The 16775-nt window shown below is 39.2% G+C and overlaps 1 protein-coding gene across 6 annotated transcripts in view; it reads right to left on the bottom strand.

Moving 5' to 3' along the window:
- Positions 1–16775, bottom strand: part of nrxn2b (neurexin 2b) — a 686688-nt gene that overhangs the window by 558949 nt on the left and 110964 nt on the right. The gene's annotated exons all lie outside the window — the stretch shown is intronic.

The raw sequence follows: 16775 nt of genomic DNA, 5'->3' as shown, positions 1-16775 counted from the left end.
GATGGATGGATGTCAGTTTGTACAGAAAACATAACGAGTGCATCGTTAAGGCCCAGTTTATAGAGTTTATGTGCAAAGCACTGACTTGTGCTTTGGTTGCTCTTTAAATGCCTCCATTGCTGCAGTTGGGTTTTGTGTGAAAAACTAAATTCTGAACACAGATCAAGAAACTGTGGAGAGACAGAGAGAGGCATAATGTAATAAATAGAACATTAACATAATTTAAATACTCTAAGCAACAGAAAAACCCATATTGGTGGGTTGGTTGATCAAGACTTTTATCTCTGTGCTTGCTCTGATTTTGTTTTGCTACTGAAAAAAAGCTGACTGTGACAGTCTCCTCCACTCTGAAGGGTTTAATGAGCTCAACCTGGCAGCACTTACTAAGGAGCATTCACTGATCAGAAAAATATTGGATTTTTGATTATCTGACCACCTGTCACTCTTCACGGTTGCTGATTGATAATTGGAGGTTTCCGGTGACCAGGCAATTTCTCTGTGTGTTTTCAGAACCTGGTACAAAAAAAAAAAAAAAAATGCTGTTTACATGAGGCTGAGAAGAGCAAGGAAAGAATATGTATGGGGCTTTTAATTTCAGTTTACCATTTTTAATACACTTTTTTTAACACTAGAGACCCGTCAAGTTCTGATCTGATCCTGTCTGTACAAAATAAAAAGATAAAAACACAGAAAAAAAAATGTAAAGAGGAGCAGAAAAATGAAACCGTCGGCACTGTGGCCCTTTCATTCTGCGCTGGGAAGATTTACTTTGAGTGTAGCAGGATGGAAAGACACAGAGTGCAGTGACAACAAAATGGCCCACCTTTTTAAGTGGTGTACAAAAGAGACCTTTCTGTTCTGTTTAAAAGTAGGATCGATGCTACAGGGAACAGGGATCAATGTGGATCGGCTGGAATAATAGCTTAACTCTCAGGAAACAAGGACATGTAGCCTATAAGGCTGCAACAATTGCTTAGAGCTTGGTATGTTGTGGATTTTATTTCTGTAGAAATCTAATCCCTCCTAATCTGTTTGTGTAATGAGTGAAGAGCTACTTTATTAGTTCTCCCTCAAAACATTAAGGATAAGAAAGAACGTCAACATAAATTACTAGGCAGATAAACTTAATTACCTAATAACGACACAAATCTTTATTTTGTTTCTTTTACGTTTTCAAAAGGTTTTCTTTTTTTTCAACCTTCAAATCCATTCTGTTTCATGTTTAATGACTGGATGTTTATGAGTGAGAAGCTTCCTTGTTGGACTCTTAAGATAACCATGATGTCGTAAGAGAGGGGTTGGAGACCACTGCTTTAGAGCGTGTTGACTGTACACTGTGAGGCTAATTGGGAAAAAACATCAGTTTAAACTACTAGGTGGTTGCTGTTTGATTCCACAACTCTGGAATTATGGGAAACAGCAGGAATGGACAACAACAAAACTGTGCAAGATGTCATGTATGTTTCAAATGGCTGACAGACAAAAAGGGGTTTGACTGGTCCTGCATTATGTCCCTTTGCTACTAATGAAGGCTGTGTAGCAATGTGAAGGTTTTTGCCTCCACTTGGAGGCCATAAACACACTGACCTTACCGTATTTCTAGTTTTTAAAGATTTGCAAAGTTGCATGTTTTTGAGTCCTGACACCCTGAAATAATAATCAAACAAACTCCTTAAATAAATCTGACTAAAAATGTTTCTTTCAGTCATTAGAGATGTGAAAAATTTGATTTTTTTGGGACAAAAACACTTGAATTTTAAACCTTCACTGCTGTCTTTCATCAACATGCTGGCTGTGTGCAAAAGAGATAAGCTGAGACACGAACTGCAGCAGGTTGCTGATTGGACGGTACGGTCGTATGCACTTCCTCCTTTGTAAAATCTGAAAGGCTTTATAAAATGATTGTCTAAATATATCACATGAATGATATTTCTGCTGGAATTGGTATGCACATGCAGTTCTACCGCTGACTGGCTTGTTACCTTATTGGGATCAACTATACACATGCGATATGAAAGTTAACATAATGTGTACACAGGGCAGAATTTAATCCAAAATGAATTAACTGCTGAGTAAACAACTCCATGAACAAACAACACAATCTTTGTTTGGACAGGTTTTGTTGTAAAAGCTCATTTACAGGATTACAAAGGACAAAAAAAAAAAAAAAAAAAAAAAGAAAAAAGAAAGTGTGAAGTCATCGAATGAGATGACAACTCAGCAAATGTTAGAGTCAGTGTGACCCTGTGCTGAAGTTACATTTTATAATGGGTCTCAGTGTCTCATGTAAATCAATCTTTACATGGAATTTGCAATAGGTGGAGTCAACAAGAAAAAGATCATTCCTCTGCCCTTAACGCAGCAGACCTCTGTGCTGACCTCATTTGTAGCTCTGCAGTCAGTTTAATGCGGTGACACACAGCTGGAACCGGGTCCAGCTCGCCCATATCTGCGGCTTACAGGACGGCTCAGCAACCGAACGCAACGCAGCTCAACAGCGTCGTCAAACCTCCTTCTGCTCAGTCCACGTGAGACAATAAGTTAAAATCTCATATTATTAGGATTATGAAACGACAATCAATATTCTGGGATTCATGACAGTGAACTGGTAGTAGAACCAGTTTGCTCTGGTTCTGCTACCCCTGATGGGAGATGGGCGTTTCGGTGGGCTAATAACATTAGCTTACGGATGAGGGAACACAAAAGGCATGTAGACAAACAGAAATCAGCCACATTGTTGCCTAATCAGAGTTCTCTTTAGCATAGAAGTGGGGGAAAGAAAATACTAAACAGAAATGAAAAGCAACCTTTTCTGCGTCCTTGCATAAACACAGCCATTATCTGGGTGAATAATTATTCACAGTGTGTTTGGATGCTGATTACAGCTTCCCCCTGTTGTGTGTAATGGGAGGGAGGCATTCGCTCATCAAATATGGATGAAATGGATGTTGATAGTTTCCATCATAGTGCTTAATCATGGCCTTTGGTAAACAGCAAGGGCATTTGAACGTGATAGGTAACAACGTGGTCATTATGTAAACACCGGCGTAGAGGAGCGATGTTCGACAGCGACGCTCCATTGCTGGGTATCGTTCAAGAGGACTTCTCATGGTCACACGACCAGCTAGTGATAAATATATTGACAACTTGTGACACTGAAGACTTGACAAAGAATTTTTTTTTTTTTTTGATAAAGACTGAAAACTGACCTCAAATGACAGATGCCACTTCATTTGTTGCTCTATCTACTGCAATAGATTGGATTCAATGGCACTGGTTATGCAGTTCAGCTGCCCTATACACAATACGCTAGTGACACTTCTACTGAAATTGAACAGATCACCACTTTGCAAAAGGATTACAACCTTTTATGACTGCTGATATGCTGAAACTGAGCGTGCGCCGCAATTAGTGAAGCCAAACAGTCAGATCAAAATACCAGCCCAGATTTAGACACGTTCACGCACCTTTTATACCTTTTATACCTCCCACACTGAAATTGATCCTGATAGTTTCTCGAAATATTGATGAAATGACTTTCAGCTGAACACTACAGTGGCCCCCAAGTGCAACAAATCACGAAACACACCTACGAATTGAAAAACACAATGATGTTAACGAAGTGCAATTCCAAATTAAGAGCGATGACATTAGCAAAAAATGGAAGATGTAGATCTGAGTGGGAAACCTGAGACATCGCTGATTGTGAGACACCACTTTTGACTTTACAACTGGAAATTATTCAGGCATTTGCTGTCGAAACCCAAAACAAAGCTGTATGTTCCGTCTCCAAATGCTCTTGGATAGCAGTGGCTGTGTCAACAAACGCGTTGAAGCCAGAATAACTTCTGTTTCTAAAACCAAAAGTGGTGTAATGCAAGCATCGATGTCCCAGGTATTCTCCCGATTTTGAATGCGCTGTGTTTTTCAAATTGTAGTTGTGTTTATTGATTTGTTGACGTGGTGTGTACTTTGGGGCCACCCTGGAGAGAACACAACCTCTTCAACAAACAGTAGCATGTCAAGCAGCTCTGCAGCTGCATAAGCTGCATTTTCCTTCGGCTAATTTAGATAAGCTCTACCAAAGAAATCCTTCCACTTCATACCATCCCAGTAAATTGCATAGCAGGTTTATGTTGACTATGCAGAAAAATGTAAAATAAATAAATAAATAGTTTGAGAAACATTGATGCTTTTGCTAGGAACTATGCAGCTAGCTCTAGCATGCTATGTAAACCCAAAAAGTAAACAACAACAAAAAAAAACAATGACAAAAAATAAATAAAGAAATAAGAAAGAGAGACTTCAAGAGAAAATAACCTCCTAATTCCCATTTGATCTTATTTCTGTGTTCAAAAGGCAGGATCAATGTCAGGCTAAGGTCAGAAGTGCAAGGAGAGACCCACGGAGAGCAGGGATCAGCCGCAGCACCAAACCCCTGGTTAAGATCAAGTTCACATAGAGGACAGATCTGTTAGTCAGAGCAGAAATTGGAGTTCAGAGATGAACACAAGAGTTTGATTTCACTCTCAATCATTGCAGCGAAAAGAAGAAAAAAAAGAAAGAAGCGCAACATCAGTAACACGTCCTCCTGAAAATGCCTCCATTAGGTAATTACCATGCAGGAATGAATAACGCTCGCTGAATGCCGTGGTGTTTACTTTAAAAAAAATAAATCCATTATGTAAGGTAATGAATATGTATACAGTGAGGTGGCCGGTGGGTGAGCAGGCGTAGTGTTCAGTTTGCTTTTAAAGGGCGCTGCTTGCCTTTCAGGCTTTTTTCCCACATTCAGGGTAAAAATCAAGGTTTTGTGATAAATGGATCCAGTTAAGGCAACCACTAACCGACTCTGTACAGATTTTAAAAGCTCAGAATGAGTTTGGATTGAAAGTGAAGTACAGTTTACTCGAGAGGACATAATCAGAAACAGACCGAATGTCTCTTTTTTTATTTTTCATTTTCATCCATATTTTGCTTTTTCAGGCATTCCCCTCCTCCCCCCCTTTCACAGATTTTTTTTTTTTTACCTTTTACATTGCACTCATAGCAATCCATTACTACAGAAGAAAAATGTATTTTGTGTTGGGACCAACATTATATAACTAACTGTAAAAGGGCAAGCACATTGTGCTGAAATCCCCCAAAATCCCCAAAAGATGAAGGGGAAAAAAACAGAAAAGAAAAAGAAAGATGGCCGTTGGAGCTGTGTGGGACTACTGCTGGGTCTTGGCATGGCTGCCACGTCCCACCGCTCTGACAACTAATTTGCCCTAACATTTCAACAAAAAGGTCAGACAACCCTCTGGCCAACTTTATGAATAGTGTGTCGGGGCCCTGGTTGATGGAAAGGAGAGGAAGAAAAACAAGACAGGTAGACGCTCTCTTCATCGACTTAGTTCAAGTAAATAGTGTTGTTGTCATTGGCCAGATGGGATCTGCTCTGTATCCTTTGGATCAGGAGTGAAGGTCTGACCTTCTTTATTCAACTGGACCGCCCACTTAAAGGGACAGTACTAGATTTTCCAGAGCATTTTGTAGCACCGTCAAGTAACTATGTCACTTTTAGTTTGTATAAAAATGCTGTACATATAAAACTTGACTTAAAATGATTTTTACTTTGCAATTTAATGAAATTGGGCCTCTGTCTCTTTAAAAAGTCCAACTGCTTCTAAAGTCATAAAAACATGGCTCCTCTATCAAGCATTTATCAATGTTTCTACCAATCTCATTAGCTCCTATCATGAGCTCAGCAGATGAATTGTTCCACCAGGTGTTTGCTAATTGCTGCAGGCTAATCTGAAGGAGCTGGGTGGGGGAGTCAGAAGCTAGAAACTTGGAAACTGCAGCATGGGGGAGGAGCTCCATCCTCGAAGGCGGAGCTAGGTCCAACCAGGCATTCCTAACGGCTGAATGGTTGGCATGGGGCTATAGTATTTCTCAGACATGGACAAAAGAAACAAGGCAACACTCCACATCTGTTTTTGATGAAGGAATAACTTCATAACATGATGCAAACCTCTTTGCATAATTCTGCCCCCTTTCAGGTGCTGAATTGTTCTGTGATGTTTCTGACTGTGGTAACAAATTCTAGCAAATTTTGCCTGCACAGAGTTAACACAAGTTCACAGCTACAGCTTTAGTCTAACAGGACGTTAATAAATGTGCTTTGACACACTTTCTCTTGTGCTATATTTTCACTTCCAAGGAATCCAAACGAACAGGGACTTTGTTCTGCTTAGGGTTGTGACTCTCGCAGATGCAGAAATCTGCTTCCAAGTGAGTGGGCGGCTGCTGGACTCACTTTAAACAGCTGACTGTACAATCCAACCAGCTCTGCTCCTGAGAGCCAGAGATAGGAACAGGACATGCAGATAGAGAGCATTAAAGAAAAGCTTCATTCACTGCCTGTGAGAGATTGCCCAGAGAAACACAAAGCAGAGTATGTGGGAGAAGACTCTCTCTGAACTGGTACTACACATTTAGGAATGAGCTGCGTCAAAATCCACTGATGGCACTGGACATTAAGATGAAAGGTGAACTCAGCCGTTACATTTAACTGCGTTTCTTCTTCACTGATCACACTGAGCGTTCAATTCCTTGGATTATGCTTGAATGGGGCCAACAACACTTGTTCAATTAAAGGCGAAGGGGGCAGGCTGAGCTACTTTGTTATCTACAAGCTGGTCCCCACATTGATCAGCATCCCTGTTTGACAGATCAATTTATGCCATTCACAATAATACTGTCCCTTACTCTCATACACATACAGTAGCTACCATCGCCCTCTATTTCCCCACTAGTACAGCCCTTTTTTTCGAGGGCTCCTAATGTACCGAGTCCGGCTGAAAACATGAAGTCAGAAGACTGCCAGCTACTGATTGGCTAGAGGGTGGAGTCCCTGGTTGTGTCACAAGAGAAACTCTATGACAAGAATTAGCACCCGTAACACGAACATGGTGAATTCTCACAATTAGTTAAGAAAAGACGCTCGTCTGCAGGACACATTGGGGCATGACTCAAAACTTTATGGTTTTGGAGTAAAATTACATAGAGCCGCTGCCTCCATCAGGTTCAAATCCCTCATATTTGCTCAGGGGGGCCGGTGGACGCAATTCTCTGCTTTTAGCTCATGAAATCGCATCGTTTGCTGCTGTAACTGGAAAAATCTGCAGATTCACCCAGATGTCAGGTTTTTCCATTAACTTCGGTCTCACTTAAAGCTCTCTGCCAGCAGTCTGTGCTTATGTGCACAAACAGATCTACTGACTCTGTGGCTCAGGAGCACATCTCTCTGCAGTGCAGTTACGGAGACGTCATGCGAACCGTTTTTGGCCGTTAGAGATGACGTTTTAGCGAACTCAACCAGGAGCGTCAACAGCCTTGGACTAGACTGCCTTCATGGGCCTTTTCAAGACATGTTTGGAGCTTTTCGATTTCATTATTTGCCAACCGTAAAGTCATTATAAGGGTAGTTATTTTCAGTGATTTTTAAAAGCAAAATGTATTCTTGATTTGAAGACCCAAATTTTAAGACCATCTGTTTCACTGAAACTGATACTCCACTTAATTCCCCCACTTAAAAAAAATATATCATTTTGAATAGATTAGTAAAATAATGTCAGCAAGAAAACTGGCTGATGTGACTCACAATCTGAGATTTGTTTTTCATTATTTAAACAAATAAATATTCTACATAAAAAAACAGACATACATCACGGAAATTCAAAATAAAAGTACAAAATACAAAAGAAAGCCCATGAATCAAAAATGGATTATGCTTTAATCACAAACATCCTGCAAAAGAACTTTCACTTCAGTATGTCAAGCCACCTTAATACAGAAAACATACAAAATCAATGCAACACAACGTAAGGTTAAGAAGAATCAGTTAGTATAGTTGTTTTTAAATGAAGTTTGACACATGGTCTAAATGTGCTTCCTTTACAAAACATTTCACCTCAATTTCGGGTTTTTTTTGTTTGTTTTTATTTAATTTTCTTTCTTTCTGCATTTGTGCGAGAGGCTAATTCAGTTGACAAAATGAAACCTTCTCCAAACTAAGCAGTCATTAACAATGAATCTTTCTGAAATATTTAGGCCACGTCTCCTTCCACTGGTCGTTTCATGTCTGAACTCTTCAGCCCTTTTTTCCGCCCCTCCTGACGGTGATTCACGTCAGCTAGTTTTCATCTTTTGCCTCTTTGCACTCATCGTCTTTGCTCTTTGACCCCAGTTTTTTCTCTTTTTGGTAGTTTTTTTTCTCCCCCCCAGCCCCTTCTGACGCCTTTCCCCTCTCCTCCTCGCTTTTCAGCAGATAAGACGAGAAGGAAAGCGACCCGAGCCTGAGTGGCATTAAACCTCCTCCTCTCTGGTCCTCTCTGGTGACAGATAAATAAATAAGAGCTGCAGGGGCCGAGGCTTTGTGGCAGATGCTGAACAAATTTATGGTGTTTCTGATAACAACTCATCACAGCGCTTGGAGCACACTGACAGCGTGAGCGGCGACACTCCACAGAAAAAAACTTAATAAATAATAAAAGGAGTGGGTTTTCTGTATATACTGATGTACAAAGGAAAGATCAGCTATTTATGTTTTTAGATTCCTATTTTGTTACTCTATCACGTCTGGCTCTGCGCACAAGAGTCCAAAACAAACAGACTTTATATTGATATATAATAAAAAAGAACCAGCACATAAACTTTGGGTAGAATTGAGTGAACCCGACTGGCTTGCAACAGAAAAGCGCCGGTCAACAATAAGGTTTAAAGAAATGTTTGTAAAAAAAAAAAAACATGTTTAACATGGAACATGTTTAATATTAGTTTCCCCCCCTCCCCATTTCTAATGAAGCTGAATATCCGTCGACAAAAAAAATAATTTTAATGTTTAAAAAAAATTTGATTGTAAAATAAGAACAAACACAAACAGTTTTAAACTGATAAATCTTTCACACAGACTCAGGTTTACAGTATTCTGAACGACGCAAGCATGTTTCGTCTAGTTGTAAATAATAATAGAAACATTTTTGGAGAGGCCCTGCTACAAATTTGAATATCCTGAAATAATGGCCCAAGTCAGTTTTGCTAATAATAAAAATAAAAATAAAATGAACAAATGAATAGTTAAATAAAACATCACCACCTCTTTTTTTGGGCCAAAGAATGAAGATACATACACACATAAAAAAACAATCTGCGAAAAAAAATAAAAAAATAATCTTAACTGTCGAGACGCTGAGGGCATGAGGACTCAACCGACAGACAGCCGCAAACAAACAGCTGGAATTTTCTCTCCTAAATACTAAATGATCTCTGAAGAAGCCATGCTGAGCAGCAGAGTGTTTACTATGAAGCAAGAAGACTCTTAATTAGCTTCAACAACGACTTAAACTTCAGAGATCTTGACAAGTCTCTTTAGAAACAAACCCCCAAATTAAGTCAAATTTCAGCGAAGAGCACTGACAGAAACAAAGAAGACAAAAGCAAAAAACGATTTTTCCTGTAAATTTAAGCTTTCAGAGAAAATATTAATTTAACATACAACCAATAACAACTCAGGCTTAGTTGCTTCAATCCAATGATAATGTCAGTATTAAGTATATATATAAATATAGTTATATATATAGACTGTATATATGTATATTTTTGTTTTAAATTTCATTACAGAGTGTGGATTAAGATTAAAAAAAAAAAAAAACAATTATAGCATTTGTCCCTCATAACTAAAGAAGTACCAGATATGGACACTTCCTGAAGACAAGTGTGTCTGTGTTTCAACACAAAGTGAAACTGACTACGGATGCAAAGGCAGAAGGAATTCCTAAAGTGCTGCTGTTATTACACTGGCCTCATAATCCCCATCCTTTGGGCCTGGTTTCACTTTGATGGCACAGTTATTTCAGGTTAATCACCTTCTTTGATATTTTTTTTAATTTAAAAACCTTTGTGTAAAATCTTGAGGGCCTGTAAAAGCATTCAACAGCATTGTATTGAGGAGTAAAGTCTTATATTTGTTTGCCTTTTCATATATTCTGATAGTTTAGCATTTGAGCAGCATCAGAGCACAGGGAAAACAAATGATAAAAGGACATGTCATCCTGTTAAATACACATGGTAGGCACCAGCCCCTAAAGCCCTGCTCCCCTCTAATTCATTAAAGCTTCATTACGCTGTCCACTCCACAGCCATAAATTAAAAAAAAGCCTCCCACGAGAAACTCTGCAATACGCCTCTTAGCTCAGACATAAAGCGCAACTCGCAGCAAAGGAACGGGAACAGATGAAACACGTGGAAGGAAAGGATGGAAATGTGGCCAACGTACTGCAGCGAGATGAGAAACGCAAAAGTAGGAATGAAACCTGACTGACAGATGTGGAGATCAAATACAGGCAGAAAACAGGATAATGGCATTTTTGACTGGAGTCAGTAAAATGACAAAAAAAAATAAATAATAAGACTCACTTTCATGTTAGAAGAGAAACGCCACATTTGAATATGCATTTAAATGTCAAAAGCTCCACATTCTAATAACAATGTGAATAATTATACCATAAAATATGATTCATTTGATACTCTCTTTTCACCATAATCAGCTTTCATTAAATTGTATTTAATAAGCTTGTGTGTGGACAGTAATCAGAAAAACTTTACTTTGGAGGACAGTGAAAAAAAAATCTCATGTAGGATTCAGACCATGAAGTTGTCTCCCATAGAGGGAGACTCATTTTGGAAGTACTTTTGTCACCTCAACCAACTCAAAATGTTGAAAGAATAGGTTTCAGTTGACAGCAATATTATAAATTGCAATTGCTTACAGGAAGGCATTTGCTTATTTATTACGATATTTTCTTCACCAAACAAACCTCCATGTTTCTGTGGATGGTCTTAAACACATCTCAGTGCTAAGTTACAAATGTTAGTTTTGTAACTAGTATTTTGTTTGAGTGAGCAAATCATTTGATACTGTAAGCAAAGGTGTGAGTCTATTTTTAGTTAACGAGACTTTACGATGAAGTAGACCTCTGGTTTTCTCCAGGGTGAAAGATCACAACCAAACGTGGATGGAATACTTGGGAATCCCTTTCCCTTTACTTAGAAATGCCTATTTTAACAGTTCAAACACCAAATATACCTTAATATGCATTACAATAGCTGTCTTAGCACTACTCCAGTGCTAAGACATCAGCAGCAACCAATCAGTTCAAGGAAAATCAAGGCATTCCTAGTTTGGTCGCTTGGCAGAGCAACAACATGTCCAGTCGCACATGCCTACATATTGAAACTTCCCAATCTCCATTGTCAAATATTTTCCATGTGCTCTACAAAAACATATGCAGGTAGGCAAATTTCCCATTAATATCTTGGAATTGCATTTTAGAGAAAAATCCATCAAGATTGAACCACAAAGTTCAACAATACAAAATATTGTGTTTATGTGAACAATTTTAAAGAACATTTTGTAGCCCAATTCATGCGTTTTGGTAGGTAAGAGCAAATGTTTCATTGGTCCATATATGTTTCGAGTCATGTAGCATCACATTGGTCTACATTAGAGTCAAAGCCTGGATGAGAAAACAGTAGTTCCCTTTATCCAAGGTGTTCCTAATACTACAAACAGCAGAGAAATGGCCTTCTGTTGTTTTCACCAAAAAGAGTATAATTTTACATATTGTCAGGTTATTTCATCATGCTTCCGCACTTGAAAGGGACAGACATCTGAAAAAAAAAAAAAAAAAGAGTTCTATCAACCGGACTCCGCTCAATCACCAAACTTTCTTTCTTCCTTTAATCATTTATTTCCAGGCAGGAGGCGAAAGGTATTTTTCAAGTCGTTTTATCGGCAATGTTTTCAGATGAAAAACCTTCAACAAATACCACGGACAGAACACACGACTAGATTTTAAACAGTCTCCGCTTAATCCATGTTCATCAACAGCACTACACTTCTCAAAATCTATGGCTCTACTTAAAATCCATATATCAAACTTCCATGCAATACTCTTTCACAGAAATTAACTCATAAGAGAAATGAAGGCTTAAATTCAACCTGGGAGACTCGATCCAGCTGACATTCATCTCGCAATCGCCACGTCCTACCTCAACCAATCAGGGCTGGAGCAACTCTCCGCTTTGGGCCTATCATCATCCAGGACCGTCTTCAAAAGCCAAGCTACCAGAGGGCCAACCCGCTCGTCGCGTGCACAACCCACCTCCTCCCTCTTCTCCACCTCCGTCTGATGGATGTTTCCAGGATTCTCTGCACCTCCACCACCGGTCCGGCCCCGGGAAGACTGTCGAGCTCGGCCGAGCTGATGTCCTGCCCGCGGTGATCCGCGACTCACAGTCTTCAGCGGGGCCGAGCGTCAAAGATTCTGTATCATTAAATCTCTAACTGCTATTCTCTTCTCTGTGTGAGTCTCTCCAGATTGAATTGTAATTACTTGAAGAAACATCAACGTCCAACACAGAGTTTGTATGTTTACAAGTTTCCTCCCTCACCAGCTGCCTTCTATGTTTTTGTTTTAGGTTTTTTTTTTTTTTTTTTACACTTTTCTGTTTGGCACATGTTGGACTTTTCCCAGACCTCACCAGCTGAGCATCATCTCCATTGTCCCCATTTACACAGCAACTCACTACAGATTGCTTCCGACCATACTTCCATGCATTGGCTTAAAGCACAAAGACTAACATTTTAACTTTTTAGATGTGGAATTATCCAAGTCATGTTTTACCAGACCAAATATTTTAGACATTGAGCAATTGTTCTCAAGAGTCATTAATACCTATTGTAGAACTCCTCAGTTTTGTGCCTACAGGTTAACATAAGCATCAAAAAAGGACTTTTTAGTGTTTTAAAATCAGAACAAGAATTTACAAGCTCAGAAATTGAATGTGAAACACCACCGATTAGTCTTTCAGGTCTTTAACTATAAAAACTAAAGTAAGATGGTAACCACAGTTTCATTAGTCAGTCGTTGTGTATTGCAAAATTTTCTTACAGTCTCTCTCTCACCATCCGGAGAAGTCCTTGACAATAGGAATATATTTCTATTTTCACATATCAAAATCTCCTGAGATCTGATATACGTATGGTGCATCGAGGCAGGATATAATACAACCCACCCCATGTTCTGGTACTGAAAAAGCTAGAGTTTCTCAAAAGAGAAAAAAAAGAAAAGAGTTGCCCATTTGATTGCTCAAGTTTGAGTTGTGACAAAGAAAAACAAACGCAAGAAAAAAAAAAGGGAGTTGTGTGAGCATTGGAACGAGAATCTGGCATGGTTGGACCTGAGAGAGCTTAATCTCAACCCAACATCTGGCAAAAAGCAGGGTACACAAAGGAAGCCCCCTACGGTCTGAACAGTAGGAGCAATTTGCGAGCGGCAAGAGGAGACGCCATCTTATCCTCCCTCCCATTGGTCCAGCTTTCCGTTTTCAACAAGGTCACCGCGTGTATCTGTAATCCAGCCTTTTCGGTTTGCTACGTTCAAAACGTTTATCTTCCTGAAACTGATTGCTTTGTTTGAACACAACTAATCTCCCAGGAATTCAGGAAAACATGGAGAGGCTCGTATCACTGAATGAAAAAAATATATAAAAACACATCACTCTTATTGTATTTTCTCTTTATCTAGATATTTAGCTAGGTTAGGCCTGGTTATGCAAGTAAATGTGTATATATATATAAAAAAAATTACACACTTGGTTCCTGAAGTAAAACTACAAACAACATCCACAAGTTAACCACCTAAAATTCCAAAAAGATTCATAACTAATGTCACTGTTCTTGTTTAGCAACCCTAACCCTAACCTTCACCCTACACATAAGAAGGGACCATCAAAATAAAAGTTGCCATCTATAAAGAAGTGTGCAGGCTGAACCACTCACTGGGCATAGGAACACTTAGTCAGGACTCTTTAGCTCTGTTAAGTGACTGAATTAGCTCATGTTTTTTTCCCTTTTGGATTGAAATGTCGCTTACTCTCTAATATCATTTAAGTGTTATTTCAACAATAATAATTGAATTTACCAGTTTATGGAGTAAAAACTGATTTCCTTCTCCTAACTGCTGTGAAGTATACGCCAACATTTTTAGCATTTAAATAAAGCTTCATGAGTATTAGTTGTAATAGAAAAAAAAATCTAGGTTACTACCAGACTAATATGATTACATGAAATCACTACATTTAATATCTTCTTTATACACATGCACACAAACATGTAGACTTAAATAGGAACAGTTTTGCCTATTGTCCTGTTTTATTTATCCTTGCCAAAATAAGAACAAATTTCATAATCTGGTTTGGGTGATCCACAGTAATCTCTTGAATCTACAGGCTCCACTTAAATAAATAATCCTGTATCTCTGCGACGTCAGCCTCTGTCGGTTGTTCTGCGGAAAAAATCAGTTATTCTCTCCCCTGAAGGAGAAGATTAAGTTGGAGCCCTGCATGGCTCGGAGAGGAAAGATCATTAGCCTTGACCAGATTGATTAAGATCAGTGCGGGCAGCTCAGGACATTGTTCACTCAAACACAGCAGCTGGTCACTAAATCCATCGTGTACCCAGAATTTTATTTTCCTCTTATCCATGTTCATGGTCATGGACCAAACTGTACCTATGCACTGGAATAAATGGTGTACTTATACTATCTGAGGGAAAACAGGCAGGGAGACCTTGGAATCAGGGATATGATTCTTGCCCATTATGCTTGATGGAAGGGATTGTTTCAACTATGGGGCAGTTTTAGAATCAAAAATAAGACTTACTGTACTTCTTGCCGGAGGCTGTATTCACTTTGAAGCCAACAACTGACCGATCGAAGACAAGGCAGACACCAGCAACCGAGCAACTGACACCGACAACTGAACGGCTGGCGCAGCCAGACGAGAAGGAAGCTATTTACTTGTGTTAGCATTAAACAGGCTAATAACTACCATGGCTAGGCTGGTCATTCATTGGTTTGCCCACTTCCTCTGCCATTCATTAACACAAATAGGCTACAGCTAGCATCGGAGAGGCTAACAACTAACATACCTACACGGGTCACTCACTGGTTTACCCATTTCTTCTGCTGTTTATTAGCACAGCTAAGCTAGCGTTAGCCTTCGATAGGGTAACAAATTGCATATCTAGGCTGGTCACAAGAAAACAGAAATGAAAAAATGGTTAGCATACAATGCAAGAGGCAATCCGATGCACTGATGTGTTCTTTTGATAGAGTAATCTAGTGTGACACCAAGCATAGACATACCACCATTTATTTTACTATCTTGAGCATCTTTAATTGGTTCGAGTTTAACAGGAAGTAGGCACTGCTGTTTGCGCAGTAGTCTTAAATTTGGCAGGATCTTGCACCATGTTGAACTTCTCCTCTCTTTTTCCAACACAAAACCTCATCAGGATTCCAACACTTGGAGACAGTTCAGAAAATTGAAGCGTCTCATTTTTTAAGTACCCCATTGCAGACATAAAACATCTACCTCACTGCTACAAGCCAGTTAAATTACTGCTATGAGTTTCAGTTCTTTATTTCTTTTTCTTTCCAAAGAAAGAACAGAAAGCAATGAGAAAAAAATAACAGTGCTTACAAAATAAAACTACTGATATTCTGAGCGCAGCCCTCTTAGTACGACACGTTTATCCGCATATTTATCCGTGAAGCAATCAAAGTATTTTGTTGAATCCATAGCTCTTCTGTAAAATGGCCGACTACAGTTTCCCCAAAACACCGCATGCGTAGCTGCTCCCAAGTAGGCGGGACTTGTCACGATTCATAACAAGCGCTAGCGTTATGGTTGAATCATGAATATATCTGATGCAACTGCTGATATCCGTCGCTGCCTTGATCTTTAATGACTTCTCGCGTGGGCAGGCTTAGTCAGGTGTGATTTTGATTTATAATCTTATTTTATGGAAACAAAGTGGTTGCAAAATAGTTTTTCAACATCAGCAGAATATCGACAAAGGTTTGCGTACATTTGTACTGGAAACGCAGCTAATGATAGACTCCCTATAAGTAAAGTGAGCTGCACATGTGAAGGAAAAAATGAAACTAAGTTACGTAACCTGCGTCTGCAGACTGAACCGTATGTAGCATCACAACCAACAGCAGTCTGGATCGGAAGAAGGCTGCCGGAGCATTAACACTGTTAACCTTCCTCATAGATTAAATCTTTATGTTTAAAGCAAAGTTACCTGACCGTGATTAAAAACAAAAACAAAACGTCAATATAATTTAGCGACAAAACTCGATGGCATTTGTCAGCTGCCGCCTCTTAAGCGCCAAGCCATGCAAGCACAGCGAGACGCCAGCTCTGACACTCCTTAACCAACATCCGCATTGCCTTAAACAGTTGAGGCTCCTCAGCTGCAGAGGTGAAACAGGCAAGTGTCTGCAGACATACAAGTGAAGACTGATCTATCCATTAATTCTCCTCTATCCAGCTCAGGCTTAGTGCCTGGCCTAAGGGCTTAGGGTGTCCCTCAGGGGCCCCAGCTAAAAGCATTTGTTCACCTCTGAGGGGAGGAGAATAAGGGAAGGAAAGTAAAAAAAAAGAGTTGATCTCTAAATCACAAGTTTTCTTGTTATATTTGATGAAACACTGCTGACGTCAGTACACCTGCGTGCAATTTACGGTTTTGCATCTTTGTAAACAAATCACAACCAAAAAAAAAAACAAATAAATTGGAAAAAAAAATATTTAAAAAGTCAAAAATAAAGAACCATATAATAATAATATAAAAAAAACACCAGATAAAAAGGGATTGA

The sequence above is a fragment of the Poeciliopsis prolifica genome, unplaced genomic scaffold, assembly GCF_027474105.1.
Source record: "Poeciliopsis prolifica strain line A6 unplaced genomic scaffold, Auburn_PproV2 SCAFFOLD051, whole genome shotgun sequence".
Taxonomy (NCBI): Eukaryota; Metazoa; Chordata; class Actinopteri; order Cyprinodontiformes; family Poeciliidae; genus Poeciliopsis; species Poeciliopsis prolifica.
The sequence above is the reverse complement of the archived record's forward strand: the minus strand, read 5'-3'. Positions and strand labels throughout refer to the sequence as shown.